The sequence below is a fragment of the Trichosurus vulpecula genome, chromosome 1, assembly GCF_011100635.1.
Source record: "Trichosurus vulpecula isolate mTriVul1 chromosome 1, mTriVul1.pri, whole genome shotgun sequence".
Classification (NCBI taxonomy): domain Eukaryota; kingdom Metazoa; phylum Chordata; class Mammalia; order Diprotodontia; family Phalangeridae; genus Trichosurus; species Trichosurus vulpecula.
In genome coordinates, this window is record NC_050573.1 from 28,294,619 (window position 1) to 28,310,738 (window position 16,120).

The window sequence follows — 16,120 nt, forward strand, 5'->3', positions numbered from 1 at the left end:
TGGGCAAGTCACTTCACCCTGTTTGTCTCAGTTTCTTCATCTGTAAAATGAGCTGGAGTAGGAAATGGCAAACTGCTCCAGTATCTTTGTCACAAAACCTACCAAATGGGTTCATGGAGTTGGACACAACTGAAAAACAGCTGGACGATAACAAGAAGTTAGGGTTAAAATACTTTGTACCCATGGAACAGAGTCCAGCAAGGTGCCCCACTTGGGGATGGATCCTTGGGCTTTATTAACTTCATGCTGGACAAAATATCTGACCAGCTGCACCTCTTGGAATTGCAGCTAGTTATGTGAGGCTGTGTGGCCTCACTGTGGCTTTCACTCCTTCTCTTTGACTCTCAGCGGGGAGAAGGCCAGAAGAGCCATGCCCCCACATTGGGAGCAGCAGGCCCCGAGGTCTGGAGCTGGGGGCCTGCTTGCTGACCCCTCCCAGGAGTCTCCTGGGCGCTGCCAAGGCTTCCTCAGACACATTGCCTTCTTGGGGCAGTTAGCTGTCAGACAGCCCCAAGCAGCCTGGGCTATCTAATCCCACCATGAAAACCCTTGAAATCGGTAATCCGGGGCTAAGATCCCCAGGCCACAGAGTCAGGAATAGCCCTAGGGGAATTTCCCACGGAACTTTTCTAACCACTCAAATGTTTCACTTTCATTGCTTACCAACCCCTCTTAAAGGATGAACTGTTAGAACTGCAATTAAAACCCTCAGCGTCTTCCCTGGAATTCACCCCGGCCTGTTCAGGATTTGCTACTCTGTTAGTTTGCTGGCGTCAGGCCCCCACGGACAATGTGTTGGTTATAAAGTGGAGAAGAGGGGCAGCTAGGTGGCACAGTGAATAGAGCACCGGCCCTGGAGTCAGGAGGACCTGGGTTCAAGTCTGGCCTCTGACACTTGATATACTTACTAGCTGTGTGACCTTGGGCAAATCACTTAACCCCAATTACCCAATTACCCAGCCTTCCCCCTCAAAAAAAAAAAAAAGAACAAAAACATAAAGTGGAGAAGACCTGAGTTCAAATTCTGCCTCCTACGTGTTTTAGCTATATGTCTGTGGACAAGTCACTGTACCCTTCTCATTTATAAACTAATGATTTTAAAAAAGCCTTATAATCAAATAATCAATAAGCATTTAGTAAATGCCTACTATGCATCAGACACTTTGATAAATTCTGGAATACAGAATCAAACAATCCCTGCTCAGTTCTCCACCTCATAGGGTTGTAGGCAGCTCAAATAAGAATTGTGTACAGTTATTTGTAAATGCTGGTTAATGATTACCAAAGGGGTCAAGGGGCCCAGGTCTGGAGTATTCTTCCTCATCTCATATTCTTCTTAGTCTCTTCGAATCCTTATTTCCTCTTTAAATTGCTTTATATAACATTGCATTTACTCATAGGATCCTAGATCAAGAGCTGGAAAGAACCCTAGAATCCAGTTGGTGAAATCCTCGTGTTTTACATGTGAAGTTATTGAGGCCCAAGTAGGTTGGTGACTTTTCCAAGGTCACACAGGCAAAAGTGTCAAAGATAGGATTTGAACCCAGGTCCTCTGACTCTAGGACCAAGCATTCTTCATCAAGTTGCTTTCCCTAAACCAAGTTTATTTGTCTCCATTTATTTTGTATTTCTCATGCCCTGGCCTCAGTAAACAGGGTGTATGGGGTATTCAGAAAGGATTAGCACCTCTAGTGTGGGGCTTGGTGTGTGCTTTTCAGGGCTGCTCATTCACGTTTGGTGTCTCCCAGGCACTCAACTCTCACCTGTGGCTCCAAGAAGCTGTAGCATGCTCAGGGACCACACCCAGTGGTGGGATTCAGCCTGTTGGAACGGGTTCGGCAGAGCTGTTACCTAATTTTAGGTTGAGTCCGGTGAACCGGTTGTTAGCAGGGGCAGAGCCTGGACCGCCACATCAGCTGTGGCAGTGCGCCTTGGCTTGGTTCTGTGGAGAACTGGTTGTTAATTTATTTGAATCCCACCACTGCCCACACCCCAGTAAAACCATCTCAGCAGTTGGGCTAAACCAGGTGGAGGGGCACAAAAGTCCTCAGAATCATAGGTGAGTTAGGGGGGTTTTTACCCCAAACATGTGGGGGAATGGGTGGATGAGAACGATTTGTTCCAGCAGCCATGAAGGCATCTGAAGCAGGGGCTGTGGAGGGCTTGGAGCTTGGTCAGAGAGCAAAGATGCCAAGGTCATCCACTGCATCCCAGACCATGGCCAGTAATCTTGACCTTTGTCCTGACACTGGACTTTGATGACTCAGAAGGAGAGACTGAGGCAGACAACTCACTGAGATACAATTCACACACAAATCAAGACATCACCCCATAATGTCACTGGTCCTCTTCAAACATGAAGGATGAACACTAGAACAGAATAGAAGCTCCTCAAGGGCAGGAGTTTTTGTTTTTATTTTTGTCTCTATCTTCTCAGCCTGTGGCACAACATCTGTTGGTGCATGGCAAATGTTGAATTGAATCGTGCCAGCCCAATCCAGAGAATGAGGTTTGTTCATCAACTGGTGAGCCCAAGATAGCCAAAGAAATCTACCAAAGGCTGGAAGTGAGGAGGCCTAGGTTTGAGTCCCAGCCTTCCTACTTGCTAGCTGTGTGACTTTGGGCACATCGCTTCACCTCTCTGAGACTCCCTAAAATGGCAAGGTTGAAACTAGTCATTCTTAAGGTCCCTTTCAGCTCTAGATCTCTGCTCCTCTGATTTGTGATCCTTGGACAGGCGCCATACATAGCCTTCTCTACCAAGGAGGGCGAATGCCTTGTTTTATCATCCAGGCCATCATGAGGAAGAGTAAGGAAAAGGAAGAGAAAGAGGAGGGGGAAGGAAGAGGAAGGGAAAAGAAGGGAGGAGTAAGAAAGAAGAGGAAGAAGAAGGCGGGTGAGGAGGAAGAGGAAGGAACAAGGAACAAGGAGGAGGAAGAAGTAAAGAAGAGGAAGAAGGAGGGTGAGGAAGAAGAGGAAGTAAAAAGGAAGAAGGAGGAGGAAGAAGTAAAGAAGAGGAAGAAGAAGGAGGAAAAAGGAGGAAGAAGAAGTAAGAAAGAAGAGGAAGAAGGAGGGGGAGGAAGAAGAGGGAGGAAAAGGAAGAAGGAGGAGGAAGAAATAAGAAAGAAAAGGAAGAAAGAGGGGGAGGAAGAAGAAGGAAAAAGGAAGGAGGAAGAAGTAAGAAAGAAGAGGAAGGGAGAGAAGAAAGAAGAGGAAGGAAAAAGGAAGAAGGAGGAGGAAGAAGTAAGAAAGAAGAGGAAGAAGGAAGGGGAGGAAGAAGAAGAAGTAAGAAAGAAGAGGAAGGAGGGGAGGAAGAAGAGGAAGGAAAAAGGAGGAAGGAGGAGGAAGTAAAAAAGAAGAGGAAGGAGGGGGAGAAAGAAGAGGATGGAGAAAGAAAGAAGGAGGAGGAAGAAGTAAGAAAGAAGAGGAAGAAGGAGGGAGAAGAAAAAGAGGAAGTAAAAAGGAAGAAGGAGGAGGAAGAAATAAAGAAGAGGAAGAAGAAGCAGGGGGAGGAAGAAGAAGGAGGAAGAAGTAAGAAAGAGGAGGAAGAAGAAGGAGGGTGAGGAGGAAGAGGGAGGAAAAAGGAAGGAGGAGGAGGAAGAAATAAGAAAGAAAAGGAAGAAAGAGGGGGAGGAAGAAGGAAAAAGGAAGGAGGAGGAAGAAGTAAGAAAGAAGAGGAAGGAGGGGAGGAAGAAGAGGAAGGAGAAAGGAAGGAGGAGGAGGAAGAAGTAAGAAAAAAGAGGAAGAAGGAGGGGGAGGAAGAAGGAAAAAAGAAGGAAGAAGTAACAAAGAAGAGAAAGGAGGAGAAGAAAGAAGAAGGAAAAAGGAAGGAGGAGGAGGAGGAAGAAGTAAGAAAGAAGAGGAAGGAGGGGAGAAAGAAGAGGAAGAAGGAAAAAGAGAGACAACTAATACATGACTGGAGTCAGCGCTTTATCACTAAATTCGTCGCACTTACCCCCAGTTCCAGCCCTGGGATTCATCTTTCCACTTCCTCTGCTCTGTATGCTACAACCTTCTCCGGGGCGCGTGTGTTTCTATGGCATTGTTCTGAGTTCTCACCCCTTTTGCTTCCTTCAGGCTAGTGTCCAATTAGTTAGGGCTGTCATCAATTAAGATTAATTGAGTACTTGGAGAGTGTATGACCCTGTAAGAGGCAGGATAAATTGAGAGACTGTTAAGAGAAGTGTACAATGGAACGTAGCTGAAAGAACCTTAGCCTGAGCATCCCAGGCTTAGAGTTGGAAGGGACCCCCCAGGACATGAAGTCTAACTTGCTATTTTACAGAATTTTATAGAAAATCTGGCCCGGGGGGTTAAATCATCTGCCCAAGGTCATAGGAGCCTGGATTCAGAGCTAAAAGAAGCCTCCAGTTTCATGACGTCCGACCCCCTTGTTTTACAAATGAAGAAACTGAGACCCAGAGAAAGTAAGCGATCTGCCCAAGGGTCACATAGGCAAAATAAGAATCAGAGGTAAGTTTTGACTCTAAGTCCTCCTAATCTGTCCCTCTTGCCACTGCAGTACCTATGAGTTTCACAACAACCCAGTGAGGTAGAGATTAGGGGTATTCCTTTTTCTCATTTTACAGATGAGAATTCTGAAACCCAGAAATGTGAGGGGGTGGGTCACACATGACAGTGAATAAAGTGCCAAGGGCTGAATTCGAGCCCAAGTCTCTCTAGATCCCGAGTCCAGCATACTTGCCATGACATCGTATTGTCAGTCTGAAATAATTAAGATGAACAATGATACAAATATTTGGATCCATACCCAGATAACCAAGTTTGAGGTCAAACTGCACCGCCCCCACCACCCTGCACCCAGGAGGAGATGTACAGACAAAGTCTCACTCAGTGGAGAGATTTTCCTTTGGGTGAGTTGGCACACTGGAACGTCTGTTTCCAAGATATAGATAATCTCAGCAATTCCTCTGCCCTGATGGGAGTATGGGGTAGGGATGGAGGAGAGCTGCCTTTCCCCTCCACCCCTGTGCTCTGCAGACTTTAAGTCAATCTGGGCAAACTCAACTCAATGCAGCAAAAACAACATATGATCAAAACTTAGGGACCGCTGAGTCCACCCCGTTAATTTCACAGATGGGGACAATGAGGTTCAGTCATCAGTCAGTCAGTCAGTCAACAAACATTTATCAGGAGTATACCATGCATCAGGCACTGGGCTAAGCACTGAAGATACAAAAAAAAAGGGCAAAGATCATCCCTACCCTCAGGGAGTTCACAGGGGGAGACGACATGCCAACAGTACAAACAAGATACGGACAGGATAAATGAGATAATCAATGAGGAGAAGGCACTAGAATTAAGGGGGATCAGGAAAAGCTTCCTGTAGAAGGGGGTACTTTAAAGCCAGAAAAGCCAGGAGAAAAGGAAGAGCATTCCCAGCATGTGGGATGCAAAGTGCCTTGACCAAAGTCACAAAGCTGGTGGTCCACAGACACTGGACCATTGAGAGTGTACTGAGCCTGCATCCTACTGATGAGGTGGAAAGTGGGAGAAACCCAGGAGTAGCAGAAACTGAGGTTCAGATGGGGGCAGCTGGGTGGCGCCACAGTGCACAGAGCACTGGACTTGGAATCAGGAAGATTCATCTTCGTGAGTTCAAATCCAGTGTCAGACGCTTTCTAGCTAGGTGACCCTGGGCAAGTCCTTAATCCTATTTACCTTGGTTTCCTTAGATGAAAAATGAGCTGGAGAAGGAAATGGCAAACCACTCCAGTACCTTTGCCGAGAACTGCTTTCTCCCCTTGCCCCCCACCCTGCCCCATCCCCCCACTGGGGTCATAAGGAGTTGGACCTGATTGAGCAACAACAAAATTTAGATTTTGACATTTCCTAGTTGTTTGACCCTTGGCAAGTCAATGAACTTCTCTGACACTATCTTATCTGTAAAATAATATTTGTAGGGACTGCCTCACAAAATTTTGTAGTTTTGAAACTAGAGCATGCAGAAATGGCAGGTCTTAGAATCAGAGGACCTGAGCTTGAATCCCACCTCTCTGGATGATTTTGTGCAAGTCGGTTAACTTCTCTGGGACTCAGTCTCCTCAGCTGTAAAGTGACGGGGGTTGGTCTACGGTTCCTTTCAGCTTGAGATCTATGATCTTCAGATAATGTATGTAGGGTTGAAAGCCTTAAATCTCTCTCTAAATGTCAGCTTCTGTTATTACCCTTGGTGTCTGTGACCCGCACACCAGGCGTAGTGAATTCTGACAAAAATGAGATCCACAGTTGAGTGGCAAATGTAAGAGAAACACGGAGTGCAAAGGGGATTTCAAAGATGCCGTTGGAGGTGCCTTGTGTCTTATTTAGGTCACCTTCCCTGCTGGGTTTTGAGGTAAATAATGTTTTCTTGGTTAGGAGCACTCTAAGGTCTACTTGTCCAGCTATGAATGACAATCCAAGAGGCTACTGAAATTCTCAGCAGTCTAGATTTGTTACATCATTATTATGTATCAATAAATGCATTCATACCAATTACTTGATTATTTCAAACAAAATTCCTTCCTCCTTTCATGTTTTTTTTTTTTTAAACATGGACTTCATGTTTATAGGGGGTTTGGCAGCTTAGAAAGTGCTTTCACATCTGTGAGCTCGTCTGACCATCACACCTGCCCTGTCCGGTAGGCGGTACAGAAATGTTTCTCCCTTTTCTACAGTTGAAGAAATTGAGACGAGGAGAGACTAAGTGACTGCCCCAAGGTCACATAGTTCATAAGTGATGAACATGGGATCAAAACCCAGATTTTTTACTCCAAGAGGTAAGTGATTTGGGGAATCTCAGATCTGGGTGGAATCTCAGAGGAGTTCAGCCTCTTCATTGTACAGATGAGGAGACCGAGGCCCGGGGCGGGGGGGGGGGGGGTACAACTTGACCCATTACATGCCCAGGTCAGCTCTCCCCACTTTTAATTATTGACAAAATGCTCATTCCTCATCAGCATGTGGCTAGCTTAGTGGCAGAGCTGGGGCTGTTATCCAGGGTTCTTCGTTCACAGAACTGTGTTAAATGTTCCTTGGAGAGAACATGGACATCTCCTCTTGCTCCCAGACACACCTCCCCCTCCCCCAGGACGATGGGGTTAAGCAGCTCAGCATCAGAAACTGAAATCATGTTATCAGTGCAAATGACATTCAAGGAGAGCTGCCAACATCTGCTTTGCTACTACACCCTAAGGACCATATGGACTTTTCCATCTGACTTGCAGCAGAAATCTTCCCCATGTGTTTGTTTCCCTCAGTAGAATGTGAGCTTCTTGAGAGCAGGGACTGGCATAATTTTCTATTTCTGTTCCCATTAATTAGCACAGTGCTTTGCACATAGGAAAAGCTTAACAAATGCTCCTTCCTTCCTTCCTTCCTTCCTTCCTTCCTTCCTTCCTTCCTTCCTTCCTTCCTTCCTTCTTTCCTTCCTTCCTTCCTTCCTTCCTTCCTTCCTTCCTTCCTTCCTTCCTTCCTTCCTTCTTTCCTTCCTTCTTTCCTTTCTTTCTTTCTTTCTTTCTTTCTTTCTTTCTTTCTCTCTTCCTTCTCTCTCTCCTTTCTTTCCTTCTGTTCTCTTTCTTCCTTCCTTCTCTTTTCCTTCCTTTCTTTCTCTCTTCTTTCCTTTCTCTTTTCCTTCCTTCTTTCTTTCTCTCTCATTCCTTCTCTCTGTTTTCTTTCTCTCTCCCTTCCTTCTTTCCTTTGTTTCTTCTTTTTCTCTCCTTTTCTTTCTCTTTCCTTCTTCCTTCTTTCCTCCCTTCCTTCCTTCCTTTCTTTATTTCTCTCAGCTAGAAGCTGAACAGGAAAGTACAAAACAGAAGAATCTGGGAGTGTTAGAGCTATAAGGGACCTTCAAGCTCGGAGACAGGATTCCACAGTGGCAATGGGCCCTGGGTGCCAATCATGTTTTTGCCATTTACCACTTATGTGACCTTAAGTAGTCATTTTACTCCCTTGGGCCTCAGTTTCCCTATCTGTAAGATGAGAAAGTTGGGTTAGATGGCTTCTAATGTACCTTCCAGCTCTAAATCTATAATTCTATGACAAGATGGTCTCTAAGCTCCAAATCTACCATATCATGAACCTTTGATCTAATCCAATCCTTTCATTTTTACAGATAGAGAAACTGAGGTCTAGATAAATGAAGAAACTTGCCCGACATCCCAAAGGGCAGTTAGTGTTTCTTCTCTCCTCTTTTCCTTCCTGGTTTCTCTGGTCCATTTTCTCTTCCTCATCTTGATCATCTTTTAACCTCAATTTCCTTACCTGTAAAATAGGAGCGTAATCCTTAGCCTATCTTCACAAATTCTTAGCAAGGAGATCACTTTGCAAATTTGAAAGGACCACATATAAACCATTTTCCTCCTTTTCCTCCACCAATTCTTCTCCCATCCCATCTCACCGCCCCCACCCCACCCCCCAAATTTGGGGCCAGCTCAGCCTGACCAGAAGGCAGTTCGAACACGAAAGAGGCCCGCCCCCACAGTTGTGGTGATGATGGTTGTTATGGTAAAGGAGAGAAGTAAGAGAGGATCTGGAGTCCGGCCCTTCGAAGCCCTGCTGGGCCCGTCCCTTCCAAGCCTTGGCCCAGCCCTAAGACAATAAATACAGCCTTGGTGCCTATGCCAGGCAGTAAATGATGACACCGTCAGCTGTACATGACTGTTGAAACAAACACACGCTGCAATCATCAGGCTGGACTGGGAAGAGAAGCATTTGGCAAATGAGACTGTATTTTCACATTGGTTTGTGCTGAGCATGTAAATTTCCTGGGGGCCGGCCTGGTGCTGGAGATGTGTAATTGATTGTCTGAATTATAATAAACAAAGTGTGACAGGTGATCATCCATCATATTCCCCCTGAATGTTCCAGGCTAGCTGAGAAGGGAGGAAGAGCCAGGGAGAGAGAGAGAGAGAGAGAGAGAGAGAGAGAGAGAGAGAGAGAGAGAGAGAGAGGGAGAGAGAATGAGAAAAAGGGGAGGAAGAAGGGAGGACTCTGGGGGAGGGAAGGGGAATGTACAAGAGTATTCCCAACAGAGAAAGGGAGGGAAGAAAGGGGGCAGGGGGAGGGGGAAGCAGTCCACAGAGTGGGACAGGGAAAAGGAGAAAGCAATTACTGTAATTCTTTTGATTATCTCATTTGCTCTTTCTGGGTTTTCCTTGTCTCCTGTGCCTTCTGACTTGGAGTTCCCAGGGGACTTCCTTAGAGGGGGACAGTGAATTCTCCTTCAAGGACTGAGCTGGGGGAAGGTAAAAAAGGGAGATGGGGGAGGGGCTGGGCAGTTTCTTGTAATTGGAGTAGATACGTTTGAAAGAAGCCAAAGAAAGGATGTGTGAGTGTGTGAGTGTGTGTGTGTGGGGGGGGAGGTGGGGGGTTGGCAGTCACACTCAGATGTCACTGATCTGCGACTTCAGATGGGCAGAAATCAATCTCTAACCAAAAGAAGAGAAATGTAGTTGAAAGAGAAAGCTGAAAGGCAGCTTTTTTGGGGAGAAAGGGAGGAGATAGAGGGAGAACAGATAAATGATACAAGCTTACACTGGTATTAGAGCCAAACCTTGTGTAAACACCTTCGGTGCAGTATGGAAAGAGCTGTGGGTTTGGAGTTAAAGGATCTGAGTTCAAATCTACTACTTTCTCCATTAGAAAAGTCATTCAATCTTTCTAGACCTCAGTTTCCCGGCTTGTAGATGGAGGAACTATTTGAGATATTGGTTACTGCACTGTACTTGGACTCAGGAAGACCTGAGTTCAAATCCAGCCTCCGACGCTTACTAGTTGTATGACCTTGGGCAGGTCATGGCACCCTGCCTCAGTTTCCCCATCTGTAAAATGAGCCAGAGAAGGAAATGGCAAACCACTCCAGTATCTCTGCCAAGAAAACCCCAAATGGGACCAGGGAGAGTCAAACACAACTGAAATGACTGGACAACAACAAAATACCCTGGACAAGTCCCTTTACCTCTGACTGCCTTGGTTTCCTCATCTGAAAAAAAAAGAGGATCAGACGTAATGATCTCTATGGTCCTTTTCTGCTATAGATTTATCATCCTAAAATCTTCTGGCAAATTCCCCTCGACCCTCCCAGCACCCCTGCTGTCTGGAGCAGTGGGAGCTGCAGAAGGTGGTCACAGGAAGAGGCAGAGCCCAGCTTTGGAAAGAAGAGGGAAGAACGGCCACCCTCAATGTCAGGGTCAGAGAGGGGCCTTTGCAGGCAGTGAGGTAACAGGCCTCTTGCTGATTCTTCTCACCTTGCCCTGAGATGGGCTGGTAGAGGCCAGAGAGGGTCAGAAGTCCTGGCTAGTGGCTGGTCAGCTGAGACCAGTGAGACTGCCCATTCTAGTTCACATCAAATATTGATTCTGCTTCTCAGACGGGGCTGAAACCAGGGACTGGATGGACCTTTCTGCATCTCTGTCCGATGACCACTCCTGCAGAATTCAGACTTCCTATGGAAAGTGTGTTGCTTATACTCTATCCATTTAATGGAAAACTCAAACTTTATACTTCCTAGACCTCCTATGATGGAATAGTCCATCTGGGGAAACTTCCTTCTGGACCTAGAAGGGACCAGAGAAGGAGAAGAAAAGTGCCTACTATGTGCCATAATATAGTGCCATTATCTCATTTGATTCACAGAGCTCATTTAGTCCAACTCTATCACCAAGGAGGAAACTGAAGCTGATATAGGTTGTGACTTACCCAAGGTCATACTAGTAGTAAATAGCAGAGCTGAGTTTTCAACTAGGGCTCTGTGACCCCAAGTTCTGGGTGTTTTCTTCTGTCCCACATTGTCTCCATGAAAATGAGGCTGATAGGGGATGGACAAAGGCAGTCATCATATTCTAAGCTTGGTCTCTGTTCTCTAGGAGCTTCCAGTCCAGACAGACAGCACTGATGCTTCTTGGCATATTAAGGACATAAAGACAAATGAACAGATATTTAGCCAGCACGTACATTAAATAAGAATTTACATTATGCAAAAGCTAAGACACTTGCAGAGGTGGTGAGTAAGGAGTCGTGGGAATTGTCATTCCAAGAGAAGAGTTATCTTGTTTTGCTTCTCTTGGCACGGCACCATCTGACCTCTCTTCCTCACCTCCCTCTTCACAAGAGCCAAATGCAGGAATTTGGAATAGCTGGGGCCCCCAGAAGTAGTTAGTGTGTACATAAAAACGTAATGGGGAGCAAACTTCCCCCTTCTCCTTTCCGTCCAGGTCTCTGGCTGGCTGAGCTGCCAAGTCACATTAGGGTTTTAATTGGTTTCTGAATCACTATAGACTGACTTGATTTTGATTGACAATTCAGCTGATCAATACAGTGAAATATTAAGAAGATACCCTACCACTCTGTGTGATATTATCTGTGTGATAATATAGCATAAGGGGTAGGTCCCAGGCAACAATAGTCTGATGATGTCAAGTCTGTCGAACTGCTCTGAAAATGTCTGAGTGAAAGAATACAGGATGGGATTTTCAGAATGATGTTTATCTCACTACCTAGTATAAAAACATATATATGTATGTATGTATGTATGATCATGTATGTATGGAGAAAGAGTAGGGGAGAGAAAGGTAGGGTGAAAGAGGAAGAGAAAGAAAGACAGAGACAGGGAAAGAGGTGGGAAGAGAGAATGAGAGAAGAAGGAGGAGGAGGAAAAGAAAGAAAAAAAAGAGGAAGGAGAGGATTTTAAGGTAAATATGATTATAGAATTTATTATTGAGAATTTTATTGATTATTATTAATATTAGCATTTATATATGCTTCCTATATGCCAGGCACTGTGATAAGAATTTTATGATATTTGATCCTCATAATAAATCTAGGAGGGAGGTGCTATATTATTATCCCCTTTTCACAGTTGAGGGAACTGAGGCAAACAGAAGTTAAGTGACTTGCTCAAGGTCACACAGCTAATAAGTTTCTGAGACTCGATTGGAACTTAAGTCTCCCAGGCTCCAGAACCAGTTTCCTCAACTTTAAAACAGGGATAATAACAGCACCTACCTCCCTGGGTGTTGTGAGGATCAAATGAGATAATATTTGTAAAGCACCTGGCACAGAGTAGGTACTTAAATGCTTGTTCTCTTCTCTTAGCTTTGTCAAATGTTGACTGCTGATCAGTTGGCATATGTTACCCAAAAAACACTCCAATGCAGAAACTCCTGAGACCTGGGAACACGTCAACTCCATACTAATATTGGCACAGTTCAAGGTATGCTACCTCTTCAGTCAGAGGTCCTGGGTTCAAATCCTTCTTCTGCCACCTACTTAGAGTAAATTCCTTCACTTCTCTGGGCTGAATTCCTCCTCTGTGAAGTAATGATCTCATTGCTTTTCACTAAACTCTTGGTCATAATCAAGGCCCCACAGTTGGACCAATATACAGGGTAATCAGATGGTGTCTTTCTTTGAAACTATCCGGATGAAAGAAGACTCAACCCCTCCACTATGAGCTTGCTTTGTTCTGAAGATCATAATGGGATAATTCCACCCCACCAGCTGTTCTCTTCATGGGGGAGGAATTTCCACCAATTCACCTCCATGAGAGACTGGCAATGCCAGCAGGAAGCAGGGCTGCAAGTACAGTCCAGCTCAGGGTCAGAGAAATCTGAAAGCTCATCTTGCTGTGGGCTCTGTCCTCGGGTCACTGGCTCTACTGATTGATGGGGAGTGACAATGTTTCCTTGGACCTCAGACCAGCTCCTTGTAAGTCAGCTGAAGGAAGAGTGGATATCTTCAGATAAGGGTAGGGGGGTGTGAGTTGGCGGGGGGGGGGGGAATAAGCATTTATTAATTGCCTGCTATGTGCTTGGCCCTATGCTAAATTCTCCTACAAACATTATCTTATTTAATCCTCACAACAACCTTGCAAAGTAGGTGCTATTATCTTTATTTTACAGTTGAGGAAACTGAGGCAGACAGAGATTAAGGGACTTTCCCAGGGTCACCCAGCTAGTAAACGTTTGAGGCTATATTTGAACTCAGGTTTTCCTAATTCCAGTGGGTGCAGTGGATAGAGGACTGGGCTTGGAATCAGGCGGACATCTTCCTGAGTTCAAAACTGGATTCAGACACTTCCCAGCTGTGTGACCCTGGGCAAGCCACTTCACCCTGTTTACCTCAGTTTCTTCATCTGTAAAAATGAACTATTGAAGGAAATGGCAAACCACTCCAGTATCTTTGCCAAGAAAACCCCAAATGGAGTCATGGAGAGTCAGACACAACTGAACAACAACAACAGCAACTTCCTAATTCTTGGCTCAGAGCACTATCCACTGAGTCACCAGCCAAGTGTTGGCTATGGATGGACTCAGATTTAGATTATTCATCATAATTACTGGTAGGATGGAAAGAACACTAGACCTGGGTTTGAATCCTGCTCATTGTTTGTATAACTTTGAGGAAGTCACTCAATGTTTCTGGACCTCAGTTTTATCATATATAAAATAAGGGTTTGGAGTAGAATCATAGATTTACAACTAGGAGGAACCTAAGAGGTCATTGAATTCAATTCCCTCATTTTAAAGATGAAGAAATCAAGACCAGGAGAAGTTAAGTGACTTGTCCAGGGTCACAAAGCTAGTTAGTATCTGGGGTAGGATTTGAATGGAGGTCTTCCCGACTCTTAGTGCAGTAGCTGTTGGACTTGGGTGAGGATGAAGCACCTTGAGATGGCATCTCATATGTTCTGACTAGCAATACCATTACTAGGTCTGTATCCCAAAAGAGATTAAAAAAAGGAAAAGAACCCACGTGTACAAAAAAATATTTATAGCAGCTCCTTTCCGGGGGCAAAGAATTAAAAATGGAGGGGATGCCCACCAATTAGGGAATGACTGAACAAGTTGTGGTGTGTGATTATGATGGAATACTACTGTACTGCAGGAAAGGATGAACAAGATGCTCTCAAAGAAACCTGGAAAGATTTATATGAGCTGATGCAAACTGAAATGTAGCGGGTACAAAGTACCAGCAATATTGTATGATGATCAGCTGTGAATGACTTAGCCGTTATCAGCAATGCAACGTTCCAAGACAATTGTGAAAGACTTAGGATAAAAAATGCTGTCCATCCCCAGAGAAAGAGCTGGTGGTGTCTGAATGCAGACTGAAGCACACTTTTTTAAAACTTTATTTTTCTTGAGGTTTTTTTGTCTATGTTTTTTATCATAACGTGACTATTATGGAAGTGTTTTGCATGACTACACATGTATAACCTGTATCGAATTGCTTGCCCTCTCAATGAAGGTAGGTGGGGAGGGAGGAAGGGAGAGAATTTGCAACTCAAAATTTTAAAAACAAATGTTAAAAATTGTTTTTATATGTAACTTGGAAAAAATAAAATACTAAATTAAAAAAATACCTTGAGAACCTGGGTTTCAAATCAGAGCTCCACTGACAGCCTCTGAGGTCCCTTTCAACTCTGGAACTATGATCCCACGATCTCAAAGTATAATTCACATTTATGGAATGCCCTCAACATGTACGCTCTGCAGTCAATATTTCCTGAGTCCAGGGCCATTTTCCCTGCCTTAGTAGGTCTCACACTTATTAGTGATGAGTCAACGGGATCATGAATTTAAAGTTGGAAGGAAACTCAGAGCTCAATCCCCTCATTTTACAGGTGAAGAAACTGAGGCCAGGAAGGTAGTGACTTAGGATCAGAGAGTCATTGATTTAGAGCTGGAAGGGGCCTTGGAGGCTAATCAGTCCCATCCCTTCATTTTACAGATAAAGAAAATGAAGCCCAGGGAGTTTTCATAATTTTCCAGTGGTATTATAAACAAACAGATGAATTCTTGTCTGTGAAAAGAGGAGAGTGGGCTGGGTGGTGCTTGGCAGCACACACAGAATCACTGTTTGGGGCCTGCGTCCGTGCCATTTTCATATTCCTTCTTTTTCCTTTATTCAGTAAAGGGGGGTGATTCCGATTACCCGGGAACACAGAGACCTGGTCATTCCAAAAGAAATACAGACTGAAGGCATACCCGTGCCAGCACGCTGTCCCACCAACCTTGTTGCGGCTTTTAAACTTTTTTATTCTCTCACTATGTGTGTAGGAGGGGAAATAAGCATTTATATAATGCCTACTATGTGCTGGACATTTTTACAAATATTATCTCATTTGATCCTTACAACAACCCTGCCAGGAAAGTGCTATTATCCTTACTTTACTATTGAGGAAACTGAGGCAAACAGAAAAGTTAAGTGACTTGCCCAAGGTCACACAGCTAATTCAGTGTCTGAGGTTGAATCTGAACTCAGGTCTTTCTGACGCCAGACCCAGTGCTCTATCCACTGCTGCCTCTAATAGGGAACCTCACTTTGGATTTGCTGTAATAACCCTTGTCGCCCATAATTCAGTTGAGGATTTAGTCATCTTGGCACATATCGCTTCATCTGAGTCCTTATGATTTAAGTGTGATTGCGATCCTCATTTTATAGATGAGGAAACTGAGGCAAACAGATGTTAAGTGACTTGCCCAGGGTCATACATCTAATAGATGTCAGAGGAAGCATTTGAACCCAGAACCTCCTGATGTTGAATCCAGTGCTCTTCCCACTTATATACCCTATCGCCAAGGTGAAACAACCTTGGCATGACTGGATAAGGCAATCCGTTTCACATAGCCCTATCAAAGACCAGAACGAGTATTTCCCCTATGTGGAAAACACCACTGTATGAGGTTCAAAGCATTATCGTAGAATGTAGTGGTAATTCCTCGGGGTTTACAGGGCTGCTGCCAGCGTGCATTACCCTGAAATGAACTTACCTTTCAAATGAGGGATGAATAATTTACATGGCAACTTCTTTCCACTCAACCAGCCAAGGGCTTCTGATGATCTTCCTTTTGCTGTGAGGTCACTAAGGAGCAGGCGTTATTCCCTCCGTTTTAGAGACGGGGAAGGACAACCATAGAGAAATTCCTTTTCCGTATCAGGTGCCGTGCCAGGTGTCGGGTGGGTCGCAAGGGCAAAAACGGAACAGTCTCTTCACTCAAGGAGTTTACAGTCTCCTGGGAGGAGGCAACGGGAGCACAGGTAAATATCAAATATCCTCAGATATTCAAATGGACCTGTGATCTTATCCACTTGGATGTTCCCTCCCACATTGCAGTTA